Source organism: Rousettus aegyptiacus, unplaced genomic scaffold (assembly GCF_014176215.1).
Source record: "Rousettus aegyptiacus isolate mRouAeg1 unplaced genomic scaffold, mRouAeg1.p scaffold_m13_p_13, whole genome shotgun sequence".
NCBI lineage: Eukaryota > Metazoa > Chordata > Mammalia > Chiroptera > Pteropodidae > Rousettus > Rousettus aegyptiacus.
The window spans coordinates 42,871,560-42,896,149 of NW_023416288.1; the positions used below are offsets into that span (position 1 = coordinate 42,871,560).

The 24,590-nt window shown below is 47.9% G+C and overlaps 2 protein-coding genes across 9 annotated transcripts in view; one reads left to right on the forward strand and one right to left on the reverse strand.

The window, feature by feature from the left end:
- IMMP2L (inner mitochondrial membrane peptidase subunit 2) overlaps positions 1–24,590 on the reverse strand; it is a 631,779-nt gene that overhangs the window by 310,191 nt on the left and 296,998 nt on the right. The window lies entirely within an intron of this gene.
- Positions 11,076–24,590, forward strand: part of LRRN3 (leucine rich repeat neuronal 3) — a 32,541-nt gene continuing 19,026 nt past the window's right edge. Inside the window, exon 1 of the mRNA XM_016123383.2 lies at positions 11,076–11,269. The gene's annotated coding sequence lies outside the window, so the exon portion shown is untranslated. The remainder of the gene's footprint in view (positions 11,270–24,590) is intronic.

A 24,590-nucleotide genomic window follows, 5' to 3' on the forward strand; every position in this document is an offset into this window, starting at 1 on the left:
TTTTATTCGAATGTATTTTAAAATAGTTCCTTACCTTAAAAACCTAAGCTCGTGTTATTCTTTTTCTGTTTATGCCTATTCCCAGTTTTCTGGAGACAAATCATTTTAGATAAAGCTTTGAAATTCTGCTGTTAGGAAAGTAGGCACATTTTGCCTTTTTATAGTCTCAAATATATTTTAAAAAATAGTAAGATAGTTTTCTGTATAACAATGTTGAAGTTTTATGTATGTCATCTAGTTATCCATTTATGTATTTATTTTCAGGACAACAAACAGACAGCTGGCTTCTCTAATAGAGTAATATGATTGTTATCCATCTTAAATATTGACTCTACAAGGCAGTCTAATACAGATGACTATCTCAGAATGAAAACCAACATGAAAATAAAAAAAAAATTATTTGAAGTGATACAATGCTGGTCTTGGAGGATAATAGTTTATAGATATTTTCACGCTATGTCAAAATCCTCCAATTAGGAAGACAGGAATGTAGTCAAAGATTCTGAATAGTGAGAATAGTGAGGTACAGTCAAATTACCGTTAGCATTCTCCTGTAAATGTGTTGTGTGAATTTGGTTACAAATAAGCGAACACAGGAGGAAAAAATTTACGCTGTAGATCATGTGATGAAAAAAAGAATGAGGGCATCAGATGCTATTTGAAGGGAAGAAAATATGATTGTAAGAGAGTTGACTTTGGGGTCTGACTTGTATTCCATCCCTAGCTCCTCACTCCCTCTGGGACTACAAACGTTAACCAGCTTCTCTGAACCTCAGTTTCCTCTTCTGTGAAAACAGAAAGAATCCCCGCCGTCTCGCAGTATTGTGGGAATGAAGCTGCGTGTGAGCTGACCACATCTCAGTTCTTTGCACGCAGCCAACACACAACAAATGCTACTTAATGATTCTAGGTACTTTTATAATTTCAGCGTGCCTAATTTCTGCATTTCCAGAGCAATATATGTTTCGAATTCTGATTTATTCCATTGTGATTTGTGAGTAGCTCAAGGGAAATCATTTGTGTTTTTCTGATCAACAGCAGTGATAAATATGCCACCAAGAACAAAAATATAAAGCGCTCCCACCGTTGACAAGCAGTGAGCTCTGCTTTCCAGAAATGGTGATGGATTTCTCCTCGCGGCTCATACTCGCGCATCGGCCTCTACATAAACAAGAGCAGATATCTGTGACCCAGTTGGCCGTGGATTACGGCTAATTGTCTCAACCAAGAACCAAAGCATAACCTTGCTCATCTGCACAAGTCTGTGCATCCACAACGGTACAGACAATGCTACTGCGTTTAAACATTCTGCAGTTTTACTTTCTTAGCCATCAAACCTCTACTCAAAATCTATTCATCTGTCTATGCGGCAACACATTTTGATCTATTATTCTGTATCAGGGCCCCGGGGCAGGGCGTCCATCCCAGCTTCTCTTGGCAGGGAATGGATTTCCTCCAAGAGGGAATGTGAGAACCGAGGATCACAGGGTGAATGGCGGGGGCAGCCGTGCCGCAGAAAAGCGTGTGTCTGATGGTGTGTTGTAGGAGGCCAGCTCTCCGACTGTCCAAATGGCATCAGCAAAGACGCAGAAGAGAGAAAAACCAGGATGGGGCTTGCGGAACAAGATTTTTACATGGCTGGAGCAAAATGTGCCTTGTAAGGAGTCCCCTCGGACATAAGAGCCAGGTCATGGGAGGACCTGAACTCAGAGGAGCTCAGGATATGTTTCTACTTACGGTAAGAAACAAATTAAGAATTTTTTTTTTTACATGAGATGATCTAGAAGATGAAGTAGAAGAGATAAAATTTGGAACGAGGAAGTCAGACATGACTGCAGCAACCACGGCACAAGACGAGGGAGACCCAACGGAAAACATAATTGAAGAAAATTGGGGGGCAAAATCGGCAGGATTTAGTGACAGCGTGAACGCAGGATGCAGACAGAAAGAGAAGAAAAGACCCTTATTGTCTCTGGGTAAATGGATAGTGCTACTACAACTGAAACAAACAAACAAACGAACAAACAAACAAAGGAAGAAGAACCGGTTCAGGGACGAGCTTAAGAGATCAGATTTATACATAGAGAGTATGAGGTGCCAGGGCTCGTGTGTGCCGAGATACGTATCAGAACGCGTGGTGACTAGGTAACGACAGATACAGAGGGAAACAGTTACTTGCAGGAGCAGTGGTGTGCATTTGAGAGTAACCAGTGTACAAGTGGAGGAGGTTATATCATCTAAGAGAGCAGGAGAACAGTAAGCAAAAGAACTGACCCGGGGTAGACAGTTGAGAGGTGCACTAGCTCACGGTGAGAGCAGGCAGGAGGGGAGGAGCGCGGCCAGGAGCCCTTGGCGTGTGAGAGCCCGACGGGAGCGGACCGATTACTACAGGGCGAGCTTCGGCAGCATGGCTACGGCAGAGGCTGCAGAGAGGTGAGCTGGCGAAGAACGCAGAAGTGACGGTGTGGCTGCGGCTGGGGGTGGGCAGCTCTTCTGAGGAACGTACATGGGGGGCAGAGAGAGGGAACGGCCGAGTACACATAAAGGGAGGTCTGTGGTTCCCACTGCCTCCGGATGGGAAAGAACTGAGCACGTCTACGAATTCTGTGGACACGTGTCACTTGCAGGATGGAATGGGAGGAGAGGCTTCTAGTGACACGTTTCCTCAGAATACAGACGTGGACGAATTTGAAGAAAGGGATTGGGGAAAAGAAACATGTCATCTTTTAAAACTAGAGAGCGAGAGAGTGACTGATGAATGTGGACCAAGACACGTTAGAAGGTTGGGAGGTTGGGAAATCGTGGGAGTTCATGGTTAAAGGTTCGAAGAAGCTATGACATTTTCCTCAGACTATTCAGCAACTGAGAGGGGACGTTGAAGTGAGCACTAACCTTTGAAATCATTCCTGAAAATGATGGGATAAGGAGCTGACTTGGGACAAACAGAAGGATGGAAGGGCAGTGCCCAAGCCCCAGCGGAGGCGTGACGGCCGCTCTGCGTGCACTGCGGGTACCAGCATCACCGCGCGTGACTTCCCCGGGACCACCGCCTCCTGCAGACATGGGCCCAGAGGGGAGACCGCGGCGCTGTCCAGGGTGCTGAGCGCACGGCGACGCTGGAAGACGCGAGCCAGAGCGTCAGGGTGACTGACGGGCAGAGGGCCCGCCCGGTGGGGAGGAAAGGGAGAGAGATGCGGGCCAGCCGGGGAGAGCCGGCTGCAGAGATCCGAACGCCATTCCCCGACCGCCGGGCGGACGCGCGTCGCGCACGAGGCCCGGGACCGAAGCTCACGGTTTCCAGGGCAGAACAGCCGCCGGGACCAGCAGGATCAAGCGAGCGGCCCCAGAACCGGGCTTCCGAAAGCGACCGGAAGTGAAAGTGGTTTTCGTTTAAGGAGATGTAGTAATTCGGGGTGAGTTTTATACTTATAAGTTGAAATCTCCGAAAAGGTTAGCAGCAGTTAGGGAGGAAAAGGGTGTTATACACCAGATAATCAAGCCTCAGCTCCACCGAGGAGGAGGCAGGTGATAGTGAGGTGGGAAGGTGGGGGTGGGGGGATGTGCCTCATGGGATTCTACAAGATGAGTGGTATCGGGAAGCCAGGAGGCGCAAGAAGGCGACCCCCCGTGGACACTCACACGCACGCACGTGCGTGCACACGCGCCCCCAGCCCTAAGCGGGGAGAGGTAGGGGGTCTCCAAGCAGACGGGGCCGTGAATACTGTCGGGTCCAGGGCGGGGAGCAGATTTCAGCCACAGAAGGGAGTGGAAGAGGAGGTCTGGGGAGAGGAGGGAGGAGGCCACATCTGCTTACAAACGAAGAGCAGGAAACCGACAGGAAATGGGAGGTTTCCTGCAGATGAAGCGGAGAGCAGCCCCACGACCACCGACCACCGTAGGCCAGAGGACGCCAGAGGCCGGGGACCCGGGGCAGAGACGCCCACCCCAGGGAGGAGCCCATGGGAAGACGCCCGCCTCCGATACCCGCAAGTACCCGAAAGGAAAGGACCGAAAACGGCCGAGCCTCCGAGAGGGAGGTGTGATTGCCTGCGGCCGATGGTGGCGGTCACAAGGCTTCAAGCTCCGCTGAAGCGGACCCACAGCTCAGAGGACGGCAGCGAGGACACGGCTCGGGCCGGCCCGGGGACACTGCGCCGGCCTCGCTGGAAGACAGGACACTTAGCACAGTGAGCGCTTCAAAACCCAAGCTCGGGACAAATGCGGCCTCCGGCCCGCCCCGGCTCAGCCACCCGCAACCTGTGCTAACCACAGGAAGTGAAGTCGCCTGCTTCCTTCTGATCTGTAAAAGCAGGAAACAGCACCTGCTTGCAAGCGCACCGTAAGAAATTAAAGCGATGCTGTAAGTGAAGTGCTCATTCAGCTCGGGGCCTGGCATGCACGCGTCCACGGCGTCTAACGTTAAGTGCCGAGCGCCCCTTCCGTTTCCTGGGGCGCTTCTCCCTGTCCCCCGCCCTCGCATTCCGGAGGAAGAGGGATAAGAGCCACGGAGAACTCTGTCTAGAGATGAGCATCTAGCCCAAGTAAGGCTGGTCAGAACCCTTCCTCCTACATTTTTCAAACTGGAACCGAGAGAAAGGAACAGCCTCTGGTGGCAAAATTGAGAGGCAAAGGACCTGAGCGCAGCTGGTCGCCATGCGGCTGGACACGTAAAGAGAGCAGGTCTGCCGCGAGAGAGGAGATACCCCAAACTCCACAGAAAGCACACAAGGGCGAAGAGAGAAAGAATCTTCTAGCAGTATTTGAGTCCAAGGCCGATTTTTCTCAGAGGTTCGTGAGCACGACCCGACCGCGGTTTGGGAAACGCATCCATCAGTCTCGCGGAGCAGCAGCGAGCGCCGGCCTGGGGGCCAGACGCCCCCGTGTGACCGCTGAGCCTGGCCAGCGGCTGCGTGAGCTTCTGTGCGCTCACGCCTCAGCTTCCTGACCTATGGAACGAGGCTGTGTGTTACCTGGTATTTTACTAGGGAGAACAGAACGAGACGGTTCATGAAAAACTCTTAATAGACCACTTGGCGCAAGACCAGAGCTCAACAGACACTGTCTACTACGGGTCCTGTTGTTGCTATTTTAATTACATCGGGGATGGAACTGAATGCTAAGCTAAGAAGGTGAGCTACTTTACGAAACAAAACTGCACCAGTTATAGCAGTAAAATTCTACCCAAAGATTTCCATATCTTATTTTGAAAACAATAGCTATTCTATTTATAAAACTAGTAATATTTATCGACTACAGAAAGTGTGAGAAGTAAAAAAAAGAAAAGAAAACCTCCCTTTACCCCATTAAAGTTAGCTACTGCCAATGGTTTGGTATATTTACTTTTTTGATATGTCTTTTCAGTTATTTCTTGCATCTACAAATGACGTATCTATCTGGCTACCTACCTATCTACCAGCTACATTTTTTTTTAAATAAACAGGATGTTGCTATTTAGTTAATTATGTGTCTAGGGAAGAAATACAAGTCCATCCTCTGAAATAAATGAAAGAATGAAGCGATGCACAGGGAGAAACCAGGATGAGAGACCGTTTGAATCTACGGAGAACGACGAGTAGGAGGAAAGAGGAGGAGAAAAGAGTCTGAGGAAGAGACAGACAGGCGGACAGAGGGACAGGATGTGTCTTCTGATTCCAGGCAGCTCCCATCTGGCTGGGAACCCAGCACTTCCACTGCTACGCATACACTCGAGAGGACCGAAAACAAATCCCCGCACAAGAACTTGTATACAAGTATTCGTAGCAGCATTAATCATAATACCCAAAATGTAGAAATCACCAAACGCCCACAACTGATCAGGAGATAACCAACACGTGGCACACCCGCAGAGTGGGATATTCTTCAGCTACAGAAAGGGGTGCAGTACCGACACCTCCTGCCCAGACAGATGAGCCCTGAAAAGACTGTGCTAAGGGGCAGAGGCCAGACACAAAAGACCACACATGATATGATCCCGTTTACATGAAATGTGCGTAACAGGCAAATCCATGGGGACGGGAAGTGGATTGGTGGTTGCCCGAGGCTGGGGCCCTGGGGAGAAGGGGCGCGGCTGCCAAGGCGGGCGAGGTGTCCTTCCGGGGCGATGAAAACGTTCTGGAATTAGATGGTGGTGTTGGTCGCACGACTCTGAATAGTCTAAGATCCACTGAATTGTACACTTTAAACGGTGACTTTTATGATATGTGAGCTATTTCAATAAAGCTGTTATTTGAAAATGCACAAAACAAAACAGGCTTGGCTTTGAAAAAGTGCACTTTTTTTTTTTTTTTACCCAAATTCCCTCTCCTAGGAGTTGCTCTAAGGAAATAGTCATAGATGGGGGAAAAAATGTGCATGTAGAGATGTTCGCTGCAATATTATTTAAAATTGCAAAAAAATTAGGAATAACCCAAATGTGTTCAATAGAAACCAGTTATTATTCAGCCATGTAAATTATTATTCAGCCATGTGTACTCATTAAAATCACTGTGGGGTGCTATGTATACATGTAAAGACTTCCACAACGTATTAAAATAAAAAAGCAAATTAAAAATATATATATATATATAAGACCTGCAGTTAAATCAGGATCTCATTTTTTTCCCTCCAATTCTACTTTTCAAAATTCCTTTGAAAGAGAACTTGAGAACTCTGCTCCAACTTGCTTTAGTCCAGCGTTCTAACAAACAGCCAATGCCACGCACCTTACATCACATTTTGCCACATAATTAAGAGCTACTCTGCTGTCGGAATTAGACGACAAAGGACAATGTCACCGCAGATCTTCCTAGCACGACGCTGGCCCCTCCCCACCAGTGGCTCATTCATACTTATTTAGGTTTTTTTTTTTTTTTTTTGGATATCAAGTCACCTTTACCACTAGGTGCTGCATTTCTTCAGAGCTCCGTTTCTCAAATCGTGCCGGCAATAAAAGCTGTTGACAGCAAAAATCACAGCTGCAGAGGAGTGCCTGCTGTCCGCTGCATAGCACGCCTTCCTTTTTTTAAAACAGTATTTTATTTTTAACATCCTCTTGCTTACTACATGGAACTGGTTGGCTCAGTCATCAATCAAGCATTCATTTATTTTACAAACAAATTTCAAGCGCCTTGTGCAGGGAAAAGAGCCTTGGCTCTGTAGGCGGACAGAACTGAGTTCATATTTTAACCCTATTATTTAATAGTTTGGGGACTTTGGGCAAGTCACCTAACTTCTCTGAGCCACAGTTTCTACACAGTCAAACAAGAATAAAATGATCTGCCACATAAAGACGAAGACTAAAGAACTTTTAAAACATACACAGTTTAGTATTCAACTAATATTTTCTCCATGTTTTTCTGTGCTATGGAGCTGAAAGACGAGTAAGACATAGACCCTCTCCAGAGGAATCTTATCAGCTAAAAAGGAAAATGATGTGAGTTAGAGATATAATTATAAAACCTAAAAGCGAGATAAGCGATCATTGGAATACAGAATGCTGTTTTAGGTCAAATAAGAGATTACACCTCGTGAGAGGGTGAGAGAAGCCCCTACAGAGGAAGTAGCATCCATCCAGGACGGGGTAGACATGCGAGGGGCGGGGGTTCGGTGGAGAAGGGAGAAAAGGCATTCCGAATAGCGGGGGGGGGGGAGCCAGAACGAATGACCTGGCGATGACAATGACGGCGATGACGATGACGGTAATGGCAAAGAAGATGTCGAACGCTCGTTCATTCACGCTTACTGCATTCCAGAGTGTTTTCTAAGCTTTGACACACATGAACTCCGTTAACCCTCTTAACGAACCTGGGAGGAAACCACGGTGTAGAGATGTTAGGTCCTCGCTCAGGGTCACAGAGCTAGCAAGCGGCACAGTGGGCATTCAAACCCGGACAGTCTGTCGTCAGAACCTGCGCCCTGCCCCACAACCCGGAACATTTCTCTCACTAAACAAAGCTTACGACTTCTCTAACAGCAGAATAAAATCCCAAAAAAAGCATTGCCTAGGATTCCATGAAATAGCAACCAACCTTCACGAATTAATAATTTCAACCTTAACAAATAAATATTTATTGTACTCTTATAATTTGTTTGATAATGAACTCTTCAACATAATTTAAGGACTAATTATTCATTTATGTTTTAAAATTATTTCAATACATTTTCATTAAAACCGAACACTCATGCAGGAAGCCCTGCAGACAGTTGCTACGAAGTAGCTAGCTGACGCGCACATCCATGTCGTAGAGTGCATTTGCAAGGTGGCATATCTCTGACGTTTTAGTAGATTCTAAAGAAAAAAAAATAACTTAAGAAAATGGGAGGAAATAAAAGAAAAAGCAGAGCTATATTATGGAAGATCTGTGTGTGTGTGGGGGGGGGGGGTCTCGTTGTCGCCTGGCTGTGGCCTCTTAGACAAGTCTCTTGACCTTTTAGGATTCCAGGTACTAGAGTTTTAAGATTGTATGTTTTAATTTGACGATCATTCCCAATTGAATTAATCCAAAAGCTCTGAAATCCTTACTCAGTCACAATTGGATGTCTTCATATGGTACTTCGATAAGACGTGACAATTAAATAAGTTTTTACCATATCTTTTAGGGGAGCCACCTTTTCTTATTTCTGATCAATGATGGACCTGATCGATGAACAAAAATCACCTGAAACAAACACTGATTCTGCTAAGCTACTGATGTTGGAGCAAGAAGATGACAGCCAAAGAACGAAATCCTCACCCTTTCCACCCAAAGCCAGAGTCAGTTTCTCTCTCACACTGCGATCTCTCTTTTGATGTTCCCTGACATCATATTTACAAAAATGAGTATAAAATCTTTTAAATCTATCACGTCCATACCAAAAAGACTACAAGAGAAACAATCTCATCCCCCATATGTACTCCCTCCCCCCCAAAAAAATCATTTAGGTAAAATAACTTCCTATTTTTGTAGCATAAGGGAGCATTTAAAATAGTCAACTCTCGCGAAGTTAAAACTTAGATTTTTCTGTGCTTCCTGAAAGAGTGTGACACTCAAAATGTTAGGTATAATTGCTGGTTTCATTTATAAACCGAGAAAGTAGTTTAATCACATACCTGTTTGATTATCGCCACTTACTTTCATTATGTGAGTGCATTATAATTGCTTTGATTACGGAGTTTGTCAATTATGTAGTCGATACCAATCAACCAAAATGAAATGCTTAAGGAATCAATGGCATAAAACTAAAATTTCTTTTTCAAGTAATTATCACAATTTTAATATAATTATTTCATATGTGGAAATAAAACCCCACAAGTGTTGAAGTAATTTGAAGTATGCAAGAAACGGAAGCTGGAAAAAGTAGGAGGAGGCGCGATGAGGATGATTACTTCCATTATCACAAAGACATTAAATGATATGTAGTCGCACTCATCTCAACACCCCCATCATTCGGCTAAAAATCCCTAATATTTACGGAGTAAATCTAGAGAGTCCAGTAAAGAATAAAACCTTACAATAACATTCTTAAATAAGCATTATTACATTAAACGAGAAACAACTTTTGCCTCGAATTTATTTTATTGGAACGTTTAGGAAACATTTGAGCAAACTTTTCTAGAAGGAACATATAAAGCATTTTGGGAATTTTTAAAAGAAAACTACAGAGTGACAATATTTTGTGGTTAGAAACAAAAGCATTTGTTTTAATTTCCTGATATTACGATCATAGCAACTGCAAACTCCTGGTCTATGTCATTTCAATGAACACTTAAAGGAGCAGTTAGATGTGAAGCTGTTTTTCCCCTCCGAATACTCCAGTAACAAGAATTTGTCATTTCTTTTTACTCCACTAGAGGGTAGTCTCTCAAAACTAGGGCTGGAGTGAATTTAGCCTGTTTTTGACCTGCTGATAAATTAATCCTCATGTTCCATTCTCGTCAACAAGATGTTTCTCTACTATACTAATTAAGGCTGTAAAACATGCATTTTTTAAATCGCTGTCTATTTACTTATGAGTCTTCTTTCAGAAATATTCGCTGCTATGCTTTGCTGTGTTTCCCCCCCTCAATTTCCGGTAATTCAGTGTGTTTCTAACCTATGTGATGGATATAGTACATTTTCCTTGTAAATATACATTTAGGATTAATAGGTCTAAGAATGAATAACGATCATTTTCTTGAGGATTTAATTCATTTCAGTTGAAATATTCTCCCAGAATAGTAAAACATATACCCTAAACACACGCGCGCGCACACGCACACGCCGACACATGTACTCACTCGTATATGGCTGGCAGATTAATTGTATCACATAAGGAGAAGTGAGTGAATGTAATTGGAAATACATATCTTTAAAAAATACCCCCTCATATGCCAATGTTGTGAATTATAGAGGAGCAATTATAAGCTTTATTTTAAAAATCTGTTCAATCCAGATAAAAAAAAAATGGCATTGCTTTTTTTAAAAGGTGTTAGTGGCCAGCAGGCACACACGCCAAATTCGGCAGGACCTGTGGAGGGACCGCACGCCACCGGAACGGTCCCGGGCCCCCCTCGAGCGCCACGGAGGGGGTCGAGGCTCTGCGTCCACCTAGGTGCTCCCAGCGTTTGGGGAGAAAGTCTCATTAGTAGCGCACCCCACTATTTTCAGAGAGAGAAAACACAGTTTCTCTGGAAGGCTGATAACCTAAAAATGGATAAACTTGTCCAAAAATTCCTCCCCCTCAAAAAAAAAAAAAAAAAAAAAAAGGAAGGCGAGAAGGAAGGATGAAAGGAAAGGAGGGCGGGCGGGCGGCGGAGAGGGAGGGAGCGATACCTAAGGAAACATGCGAACCTGTTCCACTTATCCGCGCCCTGAGCAGCAGCGTCGGCGGACAGACAGGTGGCTTCAGCCAACCAGACGCGAGCAGCTGCGGGCGCCCGGCCGGCGGCCCGAAGCGATTGGCTGCTCTGCGGGGAGCGGCGGGGGCCGCGTATTAACGCCCGCCGAGCGGGCAGCGCCGCGCCAGTGCGACCAGCGAGCGCGGACGCGGCGCCGGGCGCCATGCACTCGGGCCGCGGCAGAGCGGGCGCCCCGCAGCCGCCGCGGCGGGCGCAGTGAGGCGGGGCGCGCGGCCGGGGGACCCCGCGCCCGCTGCGGGCTCGCGCGCGCGGCGCCTCGGCCCCCGTGCCCGGCCGTGCACGCTCGATCCCACGCGCGCGGGCGCCGGCGGCCGCCCCGGCAGCAGCGCGACCATGTGACGGTGGCGGCTCCGGAGCCGGCGGACCCGCGCGCACGGACTCGGAGCTGGCGTGTCGCCGCGACCGCCTCGCCAGGTAAGTTTGAAACCCGCGTTCGCGCGGCCCCGGGCTCCGTCTCCCGTCGGGCGGATGCCGGGCTGCGCCTTCACGCCCGACTTCCCCGGCGGGGTCCGCTTCCCGGCCGAATGCGGGGAGCGCCTCTCCCCCGCGCACTCGGGACGAGCAGCCGGGTGCAGGAGCCCCGCTCGGTGCGTGTCGGCTGCGCGCGGTTCCCCTGCGGCCGGTCGCCGGCTCCGGCGCGGGGCGGAGGAGGCGAAGCGAGCGGGGCAGAGGCGCCGCGGGCGGAGGGGCCGGGGGGCCGGGGGGGGCCGGGGCCGGGGGGGGCCACGGGAGGGGGCCGGGGACGGAGGGGGCCGGGGGGGGCCGCGGCAGGGGACGGAGGGGGGAGAGGAGGGAGGGAGTAGTGAGCGGGGCGAGGATTAGGGGACCGAGGGGGGAGGGGGACAGTGGGGGGTGTCGGTTTCTCTCCTGCTTTTCCTTCACATTTGAAAAGACCACACAGCATCTGCGCTGGGAAACCGCCGCCCCCCCCGCCCCCCCCAAACGGGGCATTTTCCTCGCGCTCGCCCGGTGCACGGGGACCGAGGCGGCCGCGTCGCGAGCCAGGGCAGGGCGCGGAGCGGGCAGCGGGCATGGCGCAGACGGGCCCCCCAGCGCCTGGACCGGGGCAATGACCCCCCTTGGCCCGCCCCCCACCCCGCGCCGCTCTCAGGGGACGGCGCGAAGGGCTCCGAGCTCACGCGGCTGGGGCCGACACGCGCGGGGCGCACGGACCCCGGGAAGCGGGGACTCCCCACCTGCCCCGGTCGTCACCGGCCGCGCCGCACGCCTCCCGCGGAAGAAGCTGCCCGCGCCCCCTGCCGCGTTCCCTTAGCCCTCGCGGAGCCAAACGGCTTCATTCGCCTCTAATTTATTCCTGTTTAACAACATGTCCTTGTTTGCCTGCCTTTAAATTGCGCGAAAAGCAGAGTTATGAATATGAGTAGACCCTTCCTAATTTTAGTGAAAAGGGGATACTGTGAAAAATAAGATGGGAAGAGTGAGGGTTCAAAATATCCACGCAGAAAAAAAAAAAAAAAAAACCAGTGTGCCCTGGCGCTCCGAACGGCCTCACAACCGACATGTCTCCTCCGTAGTGACAGAGGCGATGCCTGGAGACTGGGTTACTCTCGGCGGCCCGGGCACCCCTGTAGCGATGATTCATGGAATCCAGTGCGGGCTAATTTACACTTGCAGGCTTGTGAAAGGAAGCAGCTACTTAGAATACGCTTTCAAACAGACAGCAAGCATCCAGTGCACGGAAATATTCACTGCCCCCTTCAGCGGCCGTGGAAAAAAGGCACTAAAACAAACCCAGTGTTCACAGCTCATCGCCTGGAGCTCTCCCCTCTCTTCCTTTAGCTCAACTAACCAAACAGTTAATGGAGTCTGCTCCTTTCAAACCGCATGCGATTTTTTTTTTCCTGCGACTGTGGTTTCAGAGTTATCACTGGTCCCCTAGTTTATGAGATGGGCCAGAACCAAAAGACAATAAGCAGCCACTTAGATCCTTCCGCTTTCCCATAAATGTGTCACACACACACACACAAAAATGAGCCGCTTTACAATGTGTAATGTAAGAAGTCAATTAATTCCAGTGACCTTTGGAGAAATGACAATAAGGCAGCCCTGACAACCTGCCACGGGCTTCGGTGCTGGCCGTGTGATGGACAAGTTCAGGAAGAGGTGGCCGCTCGGCTGGAACAGGAGAGCGGCTGAGGCTCCCAGCCCCGCAAGGCTCGTGCGCTCCGCCTCACGCGCCACCTGCCATCTATCCATCCAAAAACCAGAACGATTTCCAGCACAGAGGCAACGGCATTTTCTTTGCTTTCCTTCTACTCGCCGTTAGTGCTGCTGTTTGCCACAGAAGGGAGCGATGTTCGGGGGGCTGAGAAAAGCCTGCAGCAGACCGGCACCCCAGCTCCCAGGCTGACGCCCTGCCTGTCCCACGCAGCCCTGCAGCACCCACTTCAGCATGGCTCCCTCCGGCCTCTGCCGGGGAAACTTTTCCTACGAGACACACACGGTTTTACGCCCTCCCCGGCAGGCAGGGGGCTCGCAGGGCAGCCGACAGGCTCCTGAACCGTGGGGAAAGCCCGCGCGCGGGGTCTGTGGGTTGCGGAGACCGATAAGGCGCCCACTCGAGTCTGAGAAACCCAATCGCTCCAGGCCCCCCGGTGTCGTCTGCCACTCGGCGTGTGCCAGTGAGTGTGCTGACGTGATCCACACGGACCGACGCCAGGGCACGGACATGCGAGCGTGCCGAGGAGAGGAACGCAGCCTTGCCCCGGGCGTGGGGCTCCACGGGCTGCGAAGGGCCATCTCTCCAGGATGCCCCTTGTCACAGGCAGCGCGCCGAGTTAGAATGCCAATGAAGAGGTGGGATCTTTCTTTTTTTTTTTTCCTTCAGATGTTGTTGTTGCTGTAATGGCTTAAGAGGCAGTGCGATTAGCTTTTCAGGCCAATAACTTAGGGACCTATAAAAAGGTGATTGACTTAGGATTCACTAACTGCATTTTATTATTTCTCTGTTCTTTTTTACATTTACTGCTTTTTTTTTTCTTCTTAGCCATGGAATGGGTGTGATGTTTTACTCTCCCTCCCCCTTCAATGAATTTTTTCTGGTGTAAAATTCCTATGCAATGTAACATCGTGATATTTATTGCAAACTAAGCTGATCAGAAAGATTTGAAACCTGAGTTTAAAAAAATAACACTTATGCAAGTCAAATGTTATTATTTAAGTAGCAGGCCCCAAAGAGGGTCATAGATGAGGTATCTGTCGGGGATTCTGACAGAGATCATTAAAAGGAGCTAACAGCATGCTAAAAAGCAAGTCCCTCTGTGCAGCCTCAGGAAGGGTGCCCTCAGAGAATGATTCAAAGCAAAGCAGCTACAGCCGCTCAGGAGGAACACGGGCCACGTCTGCAGCCATTTAAATGTCCCGTGTGGACCTGGTTCTCAGGCTTTAACCAGTTACATGTCACGCGTTGGTGGCAGGGAACTAAAAAGAGCAGGTAAACGCGAGGCAGCACATTAGGACTTCTTGTCAGCGGGCTGTCAGACGAAGCTGACGCTGGCTGTGCAGTGAGCACGGGGAAGAGCCTCGCCGCGGCCGCTGACCCCGCTGACCCCGCGGCCCGCACCGAGCTCCACCGACCCCTCCCTGCCTCGCTTCTGGTAAAGGGGCATCCGGTTAGACACCCAGGGCGTCGCGCAGAATAACAAGTATCCCTTTGCCACCCTAGAAAGGGAAATCAAATTCTAACTCAGAGAAAGTAGGTGGTACCAGAGGGCAGAAAAAAGGCACGAGGAGAAATAAAAATGGTTTCTTTAACTCGAGGGGAGGAGCAGAACGAGATCTCGACAGATGTGATAAAGAGCTTATTAAAAACAGGGTTAGTAAAGAAGACACGAAATGCTCATCTCAGGTCTTTGTGGAGAGAGACAGGACCCAGGGCGCATCTACTATATTTGCATAATCGTCAAGTTTGTACATAACCGCTTGCTATTATGTTAATTTATTTTTAGGCTGTGATGAGGGAGGTACAGTTAATAAAAGCACATTATACAGCTTCACCATGGGAGAGTGAAGGAGGGGAACATGTTTTCTCGTAAGAATCAAATTTTAGATTGAAAATGACTTTTCAGAGTCTAATATGCTCATTTCGCAGGTGAAAAGACTGAGGCCCAAAGGGTTGAACGTCTTTCCCCCGAATCACCCAGCTCTCGGGGGCTAGGGCCTCAGACTGCTCCTCTTCAGTCTTTCAGATATAGTATTTTTTAAAAACAAGGGGGAAAAGTTCATAGGCGTATGTCAAAATACAATAAAATAACGAACGTAGGAAATGTTTATCCACATTCTGTTGCAGACATTCGGCAACAGAATCGGCAATGATCTGCTGAGCGTTAAAACACCCAAATACTACAAACCCATAATTCGTCTATTTTATATGGTCCACTCTATTCCGTAAGGAATCATAAAAACTCGAGCTTTGCCCTGTTTTTAAAACACCTTAATAGTAATACTGCCATCGTTCACCTACCCATTCAGCTATTGATCATCCACTGTAAATTTTTCCCAGGGATCCTGAAGACCCTCCTCCACACACCGGCTCCCACTGGAATATTTTAAGGCACTGAGGTGAGCCCGTCCCAGGCCCCTGCCTCCCTCCTGTGGCTGCCGCGCCCCTCCCCCTCCCCGCCGCCCCCACTTGTCTCCCAGGTCACAGTGCCGATCTTGTAGGCAATGACGTATGTCCCTAATTTCACTTTTTCTTTTCGGCAAATTTCTCTCTGTTTCTAAATACACTGTCCAAATATTGCTTAAGATAGCCATAATTAACCGACACAAAACCTTTGGAGAAGTAACGAAGGATCCAAAAAACTCAACATCCTGATCGTGAGCCTCGGTCTAGAGCGGTCCTGTTGGCAGGGCACGTTCTCAACAACCTGGTGAGGCAGGTGTGAGAACACGCGTCCTTCTTTGGGGCCTGGAGAGGGACTCTCCTGGAGTTGGAGATGTGCCACGTGGGGAGCCGGTGTGTGAAGGGACGCGGGTCCTTTGACCCCAGAGATGGGCGCGGCACCGATCACCACCACCCGGCACTGCGCGCGTGTGCCGGAGAGCCGTCCCCTTGTTCCTGAACCCCCTCTCCAGACTCTTTCGTTTCCCAGTTCCATGCCCTTTGCCCCACACCACACTACACGTGGGTAGGTTCTTGCAAAGAAAAATCTCTGCTTCTTAATTTACATCATAGCTAATGATACCACATGCCTGAGTTAAACAAGAAAGACACGACCAACAGCTATTCTCAGAGAAGAACAATGCCCATTGTTCTACCTGCTCGTCCATACGTGTGTCTGACAGCATTCGTGCTTTAAGGAACAGATTTTTAAAAACTGGCTCCATTGGGCTGAGTGCTCGGGCACAGTCCAGGCTGCTGGAGAATTAGGAGCGGGCCCCTCAGCGTCCCCGGATGCCCCGCCAGCGGCCGAAGTGCTAAGGCAACAGCGACTTCTTTGCATCTCCTTCCTGGTTAGTTTGTCTTGGGGAGACAGTGACACCCAGAGACCTCAAAATGCCAGTGACCTTATTCGCATTATTCTGAGAGCTCTTCCTGGGGGAGATGTTGTCTTTCAAAAGTAAGATCATCCTCGAAATAAATAAAAATCCCTCAGACACGCGTCCCACGGGCAACGGCTGCCCCGGGCAGCGAGCGGTGAGCGCAGCACCATCTCCGCCGGGCGGCACTGAAAAGGCCCGCAGACCCCCTACCCCCGCCCCCCGCCCCCAGACCAGACCCAGGCTGAGCGTCGAGGGTGACATTCTGTCGCCACAGGCCGGAAACCCCTGGGCTTTGATTCTCTGGGGAGAGAGGGGGGCAGTGGTTCCCGACGTGCACAAAGCGAGGGACGTGGGGATGGGACGTGGGTTCCCCAGGGCCTGTGCCTGCCCGTGACGGCCTTCGGGGAGGCCCAGGGCTCAGAACACTTACCAGGCACACGGATAAGGCCGGGTGTTCTGCCCGCAGAAGAGACTTAAAGAGGCCTCATGTTCACTGTGGTGGAGAGGCCTGGTTTGTGCTCATTACAAATTCCCGCTAAGATTACAGAATTCAAGTCATAAAGTGACTATAAAGAAACAAAGGCAAACATCTTAGGAGAGGCATTCCGCTGGAGTAAAGTTCGCTCCCTAATACCTTACAGTCTCGTGACGCCGATAGGTCGAGCCATTGCAATTATATTGTCAACTAATTTTCAGCTTGCTTTTAAGGAAGGGGTAAAAACTCAAAAAATGTGAACAGCAGACACGCATTTTCAGAGATACAACTCACACTGGCCTTTATGCCATCGGGCTGTTTTCCTCACCGCTGTGTTCGTACACCCAAGACATCATGGCCCCCTCGCTGTTGGCTAGCAGTGTCTTTGGCCTCTACGTTTAATTCTGTTTTCATCAAAAATCTGTCACTCAGAAATACCAAATACTGAATACGTTCTACAAAGAGTACACGAGACCACGACGGCCTTTACTGAACTATTAATCGGCGTAGGGGTTATTCCACTATACACCTAGACAGATCGTATTTTGACGTCTGCAAAGGCCAAGGGGTCGGCGAATGGCCTTGCACGGCACGCGCTTGAGGCACTGAGCACAGGACGGCAGGCGAGGCAAGGTGGGCTCCGGAAAACCAACGCGGCCGCCGCGCGCCGAAGAGAAATTCCTTCCCGGCACGTGCGGCACTGGGACGCTGTCTTCCTAGTGCCTCTCGCACGAAAACCATACGAAATGCCCTTACAGGGTATGAGCTCAGACTGTGTTCAGCCAGGACGTCGATTTCTCGTGTGAATAGCTGAACTGATTCGTTTACCAGACGCACAATTCATGTGTGTTCCTCGTACTGTCGTTTGTCGCCCACACGTTTTTCAACGCAAACACTTGAGCTGTTCAGTGTCATGAGGTGATGTTCGGCTGACTTTTAAAAATCGGCAAGGCATTTGCCAAACTACTATTTCCTGTAATGAACAAGCAAACTCCATATAAATAGCACAGTCTCATTTTCCGTTTGTACTATAAAATGGGTCATGAGAGGCTGCTGGACAGAGTGGTCGAGGGAGGAAGAATTCAACGTTTCGTGACATAAAATAGTGCAAGCCGAGACCTTGAGAGTTCGAACCACATTATTTCCCTCGGCCGGTCCTTTACTGGCTAAAGGCGTGATCACAACACGAGCAGGTTTCCGTTGTTAATTACGTGCTAGCACTTTCTGTGCCAAACACCGTGCCGGGCGCTTCGCGTGCATTTAATCCTCGTAATCCCCATAGAAGCAAGCAATGAGGAAAAGGAGGCTTAGAGATGGAAAGCATCTGCCTCGACCAGTGCAAGGCAGAAGGAACCTCCATCGGTTTGGCTCTACAGGATAAGGCTTGTGCAAGAGGCAATAGTGCCTCTTACTGGTGCAGCCAGAGGACACACAGCTGGTCTACGCCGCCCTCGGCGGATCAGGTTCTCTACCAAAACGCCATCGCTCCATTATCATTCCCCGCCCTGCGTTCTGCCCATACTAGGTTGTTACTTCTCTGTAGGATTCCTTTGTGGTTTCTGAGAGAAGAGAGATCATTTACTTATTTGTATTTCAGTATCAGCATCCAGTAGATTAAGTAAAATGATTTTTGCGGTCTGGTTCACAAGCTAGACCTGTACACTGCAAACTTACTGTCTTCTTTCCCCATTTTTCTGTCGAGTGGAATTTAATATACTTCCTTCCCCGAGGTCACGCAGTGCAGTAACTGGCTCAAACTAAATGCAAAGCTTAGCTCATAGGTCTCTATTTTCATTATTTAGATCAATCCTTCTGTGGATCCAGTTTCAGTTTGTGGAGCCTTTCTTTGTGCATCCTCTTTTAAACAGGGAAGTTACAAAGAGTCTGAATATTTCACTGCTAGTATGATCATCAATTTTCAATGAAACCCATCAACTCACCTCAGTATTAATGAGCTTCTAGCTCTGCAAAGCTATATGATGAAAGCTGTAACCCGTTTTTCAGACTGAGCACGCTGAGCCGAACCTAAAACTTTAGCAGAAGAGTTCTCCACTCTTGAAGTTTGCAAAACTTCAGCATTTCTCGCTGAATGACCTCAAAATGCTATCACGGGACTCACCCAATTTGCCTGTCCCACATAGAAAAAGGTAAACGTAAAATTAAGGCCAAAATGTTACTGAGGATCCTTCCAGTGATTAGGAATGGAGTTTAGAGAGTTCGTGTCCACAAGTATTTTCTTTTCGGAATGCAGCTATTTCAGAAAATCGTAAGTAATTAGGTAACTGAAAAATAAAATTCAAGCAGAAGGTAAGAACCTGACTCAACACATGTAGGAAATAAAGAACATGCACAGTTTTTCATTAGATTCTCGAATTGTTTTTCCCTGCTACTCGTCACATTCACATACAACAGTGGGGGTCGGGGGAGGAGGACAATGCTGGCCAGTTATTCAACACGCATCTCAGCCCAGATGGGGGTTCAGCCCTTACACACCTCAGCCCACCTAACTTCACGGCTCCAGGCAGGAACAGAGGCTTCAAGTGCAAAGAATTCCCCCAGCTTCCCACCATGACAGGTCCTAACTGGAGCCCAGCATGTCTGACCCCAAAGCCCGTCCTGTTAAAACCACGCTACTGAGCCTCCTGCATCATACTCTGCTTAGAAGAAGCATGATGCATTTCTCCTCTGGGAAGCATTGTACTTTTTATACAGAAATATCCAACACCAGACCCTTACTATACTTTTTAGCTCTTCGGTAAAGATCAAAAAGTTTATGTGGTAATTAATCAAACTTTACAGTTTAACACATGGTACACCCTGATTATATTTTGTGAATAATATGATGAACGCTTAATATAATTCGACTCATCTAAAATAAAAGCATTACACGTGGATTTTCTACTTAAACCTTCTCAATTAATGTGTGTAACTTCAGAAGTACAATGTGTTAAATCCAGAAGGATTTAAGAACACCTGAGATCATCATGTGCTCACTTCGATAGCACGTACACTAAGATCTTCAACATTTCTTACAGAATAAATATCAGGAAAGAAGGGAAATTTGTTTTGTTTTGTTTTACCATAAGTATCTTGTGAATGGAACATAGAGATCAAGGTTTCAGCCCCATCCTTCACCCCTGAATGTTGCTCACCAGATTTGGGAAACAAATTTTTCTAAATTCTGTATATTTAGGAAAGAAAGATGATGAACACGTCTAAGTTCAGGTATGCCCCCCGCCAAGACTTTCTTCTACCTGGACCAGTAAGTCTTCCTCAATCACCTTGTCCAGCCTGTTCTCCCTCCCACACCAGCTGAAGGCAAAGGTACACTGAGCTTTTAACCCCACTTATAATCTATATATATGTATCTTCACATGCATATATAATCTACATATTATATATAGAGAGAGAGGGGGTATATGTGTGTGGCTTATGTGTGCATATGTCTTCATTTTAACATAAGAGCAAAGTCGGTTAAGCGGCACCTATGAGGTCTACATTAAATTCGCTTGGGTGCTTATTTTTAACACAGAATCTCTCACAGTGACACCTAAAAAGCCCTAATAATTTTTTGCACAGAGTTTCAGAACTAGCAATTAAAGATTTGAGTCCTTTTTCCCCTATTTCCTGCCATTTTTGTTATAGCTTGAGTAAAAATTGTTTATCTGTGATAAAAAGTTAATTGCTGGAGTTCATACAGCAAATGCACACAGTAGGTGCACTGTGTTGCACTTCTACCGAGAGAAGACTGGAATGGGACGTGGTTAGAGAAGTTGAGTGTTTGCAAAGGATCCGACGGGGACGTTCAGCGGGTGTTCTTCATCAATACGCTAGTGAGACTCGCAGCAACGGCCCCCATCTGTGGTGCCCCCAGCCTAAAGAGAGCCACCATCGTAGACATTTCTTGGCTCCCAGACGATATCACCCGTCCTTAGGCTGAGCGTCCACCAGAGATGGACAAGACTCTTCTTTCCCACATGTTCATGAACTCATATTTTCAAATGTTATACCACATTCCATGTGGGACTCAACTGACGGTCACCCCGAAACTCCCACTGGCGTAATTAGTGAATGAATTCTACATGAAGCGTTGATCTCCCTTCGAATGTTGTTGAAGGAATCAGAACTGGTATGCCAGAGCCACGCGACTGAGAGAGATTTCACAGATAGTAAGTCACTTGCTCTAAGTGACTCGCTGCTGAAACACATAATTGGAACCAGAAACCAGGCGACCCAACACTTGCCCGGGGCTTAATTCACGGAACTTCGACTGGGGTGGCGGGGCTTCAGAAGAGCTTAGACGGCGTGCTCCTAACAAATCGTTTCGTTTCTTACGGACAGTTATGACCAAAAGCCCCCAAACCCGCCGTAAGAGAAACTCCGCACTGCCTTCTGTGTGGAAGGTGCGCACTTACGCGGCCTCCTGGCTGCTGGTCTGGCAGAGACCCAGCTCATACCACGCGGTCAATCTTCAAGAGGCCTCTTCAGACTGGCGTGTTACTGACAGTGACGTGTTGCTTCTGCTGTGTCAAGCATGTTAATTTCCTGGGACTGGGGCTCTGGATTCGTGTCAGACAGTGACTTTGGCTGAGGGTTGTTTTGTTTCATTTTTCAAGAAGGCAAATAAGGGATGGGGAGAAACTATCTAACAGAACAGCACAAATTTAAACAATGGCAACCGCACAGAAAGCAAGTTTCGAACTTATCCAGAATAGAAATAGAACGATCCAGTTCTTTATGCTATTTATTCCCCTGGAAATCTCTTCTCCCCTTGGGCATTCCTCCCCAAATTTAAAAGACTTCGAGCCCATCTTGCCCTAATTCTCTTTGCTGGGGACCTAAGAAGTTTTACAGCGCATACAAAATAATTAGAATCTTTGAAATGATAGATCTCATTGCAAACTTTTTAACTTTTAGAATAAGCCTCGTATAAGTTCCCTCCCCAAAGAACACAGAGTATAGAACAATAAGCACTCAAGGCCCTGAGTTGATAAAATAACAATTTAAAATTGCTGACGATAACGAGGTCCTATTTAAGACCAAAGAGAGTCCATTTATCCTAATGACTTAACAGAAATTGTGTTCCTTTTTCTCTCATTTGAACATTCTTCTTGGGAACACAAATGAATAACGTTAAATGTCAGACTTTGTCCCCACCCCCCGAAATGTAACATCTCAAGAAATGACAACTGTCCTATACCATCATCTCAAAAATGCTGTATTAGCATTTTTGTATATTTCCAATTAACATACTTCTGTAAGTCTATTCCAATGCTCACTCAATACAAGTATGAATGCAACATTATAAAACCTTTTAAAGTGCCCTTTAAAAATTAATTTGGTTCTTTTCCACACGATAAACCAAAGAATCCATGTGTCCACTCGCTGGAAAAATGACAAAGCAGACGTCAAATAGCCGTCATTTCGCAACAACCACCTTCTGTGAATCTGACATCCCGTTATTTCAGTCACCATTATGTGCAGAACGCAGGAATCATGCAGCCGAAAGAACGGGATGCTGAGCCACGGCAGCCATGGGAGGGAGAGCGGATGCGAACGGACCACGAAGGCCCATGTTGCCATTTTCCATGACGACAGAAACGTCCTGACTGACAAGTTACATCTGGTTTGCGCCCTGATTCTGCAAATCACAAAAATGGGTTGCTGTGGCAACTGCCGCGTGCGGTTTAGCTTGCGGAAAGAAAAATAAAATAAAAAACCCTCGAAGTACCTTCTGAGGCACCAATACAGCAAAATGGCGTGCATCTTAATTGTCCCTCCGGCCCCACGAGAACGAATCTCCTGACAGTGGGTCTGGTTTTTTCGTAGCTTTAAAAATGGGCTTGCTTTCTGTCATTTGCATTTTTTATTATGGATACTACCAACTTATGCAAACGGAAAGGAAAAACGATCATAGGAACGTGAAGGAGACGGATACAGACCGCCTGGGTCACGCGGCGCCAGTAGGGCCGTTGTCTTCACAGCACCCCCACTTTCACGATCCACAGCCCTTTCAGCCGACTCGGCACTGCTGAGGGACGGGTCGCGCCCATGCGTGACCGTGCCAGGAACTCGTCGAGCGCTCAGTTCTCACAGAGGCAGGAGCAGCAAGGTTATTTATTTCTCTGGACGGACACCCGGAGCGAGGTGCGAATGGGAGATTGTTCGTTTTCTTGGAAGCCTATTCTAAATCTCTCAGGAACGTGACAATCTGTTCACAAGGATGCTGGACAGGACCTTGGGACACATCTTGTCGCCGATACCTGTGCATGACGGAGCGAGTGAATTAATGATTCTGCACTGAATAAAAAGGGAGGGGCGCCCACCGCGCACCTCCTGGCTTCTCCACCGGGACCGGAGAGGATGCGGGCAGACGCGTGGGGCACGCGGGGCCCAGAAAGAGGGAGCGATGTGAGCTCCCGCGGTTCTCGTTCAATGGCAAGTCTGGTCACTTCTTAAATCCCCCAGATATTGGCCGGAGGTGGGGAGGTCGACTCTTCTTGAAAGAGCTCAGTTCAGTGCTTGAAAGAGCAGAAGTCTAGAAGCTCGCTGATTTGGAGAAAGCTAAGAAAAATGATGCACTGAGAAAACAGACGGACGGACATGTCTTCCACCACAATGGTGACTGCCACAGGGAGACCCTCTCTGGAGCTCTCGCCGCCCTGTGCCGAGTCGAGGGCTGACTGTTTGCAGGCAGTGACAGTCAGGGCAAAGACTGGTGTGGCAGGGCCTGCTAAAAGATGCCGGGGATATACAATGTCAACGACAAGATAACAGGAACTGAAGCGTCAGTGTGTGGACATACTATGTATCCAGGATGCAGATAACAGTGTCCCTTGCGGATGGCAGAGGGAAAGGTGCCCACCTGTTGCTCTCTTAGTCTTCTGCTCCCCATTTCATCACGCTAAGGAAATGGAATGAACGCACATTCGAATAGTTTTTTTTTTTTTTTTCACTTTTCCTTGGGCAACAATAGAGATCAATTTAAAAACAATTGGAGAAATTTGTGTTTTGTTCAGAAGATAAAAGGAAAACACTCATTCAATAGTACCACATAGAATCACTTGCTTAATAGCAGTTCTAATATGTTATGTATTTATTCAATCTACTTCTTACTATATTAAAATGCAAAAACAATTACTGTGGATGTAAATCCCAGAAAACAATCAAAGTTTCTATTAAATTAGGGAGGAGACAGTAGAGCTGCAGTGTGATTCGCGGGTGCTCATGGGGAGACAGTTCCTAGAGTTTCTCTCACTGGTCAGTGAGAAGGAAGCGCGAAGAGTCTTGCCCGCCCTCCCTCCTTTCTTTCTCCTACCTTTCCCCCTCCTCCCTCCATACCTTCTTTCTTTTCTCCTTGGACTCAGAACAAGGGAAGTTTTTATTTAAAGTGTAATCATTCAAATTAGGCAGGCATGTAAAACTGTCTTATGTTATAATACCAGTCCTGGAGAAGGGAGACACTTCTTTTCATTCATAAATAGTTTTGCATTTGACCGACGGGTCACAGGGGGATATGGGCAGTCTCAACATTCCTACGCCCTTCGTCATATGCAAAAAAAAAAAAAAAAAAAAAAAAAGCTTGGTTTCTTCTTGGTGTACGCACATTAAAGCCATTTGTTCATTAAAAACTCAAAATAAGCATGTTCAAGAAAAGGCAACTGAACGTGAAGCAATGAACAAAAAGGATTCCATGCGTGTATAACGAGCACTTTGTATTTTACTTCATCTGAAAAAAATATTCTAAGTCCTCAC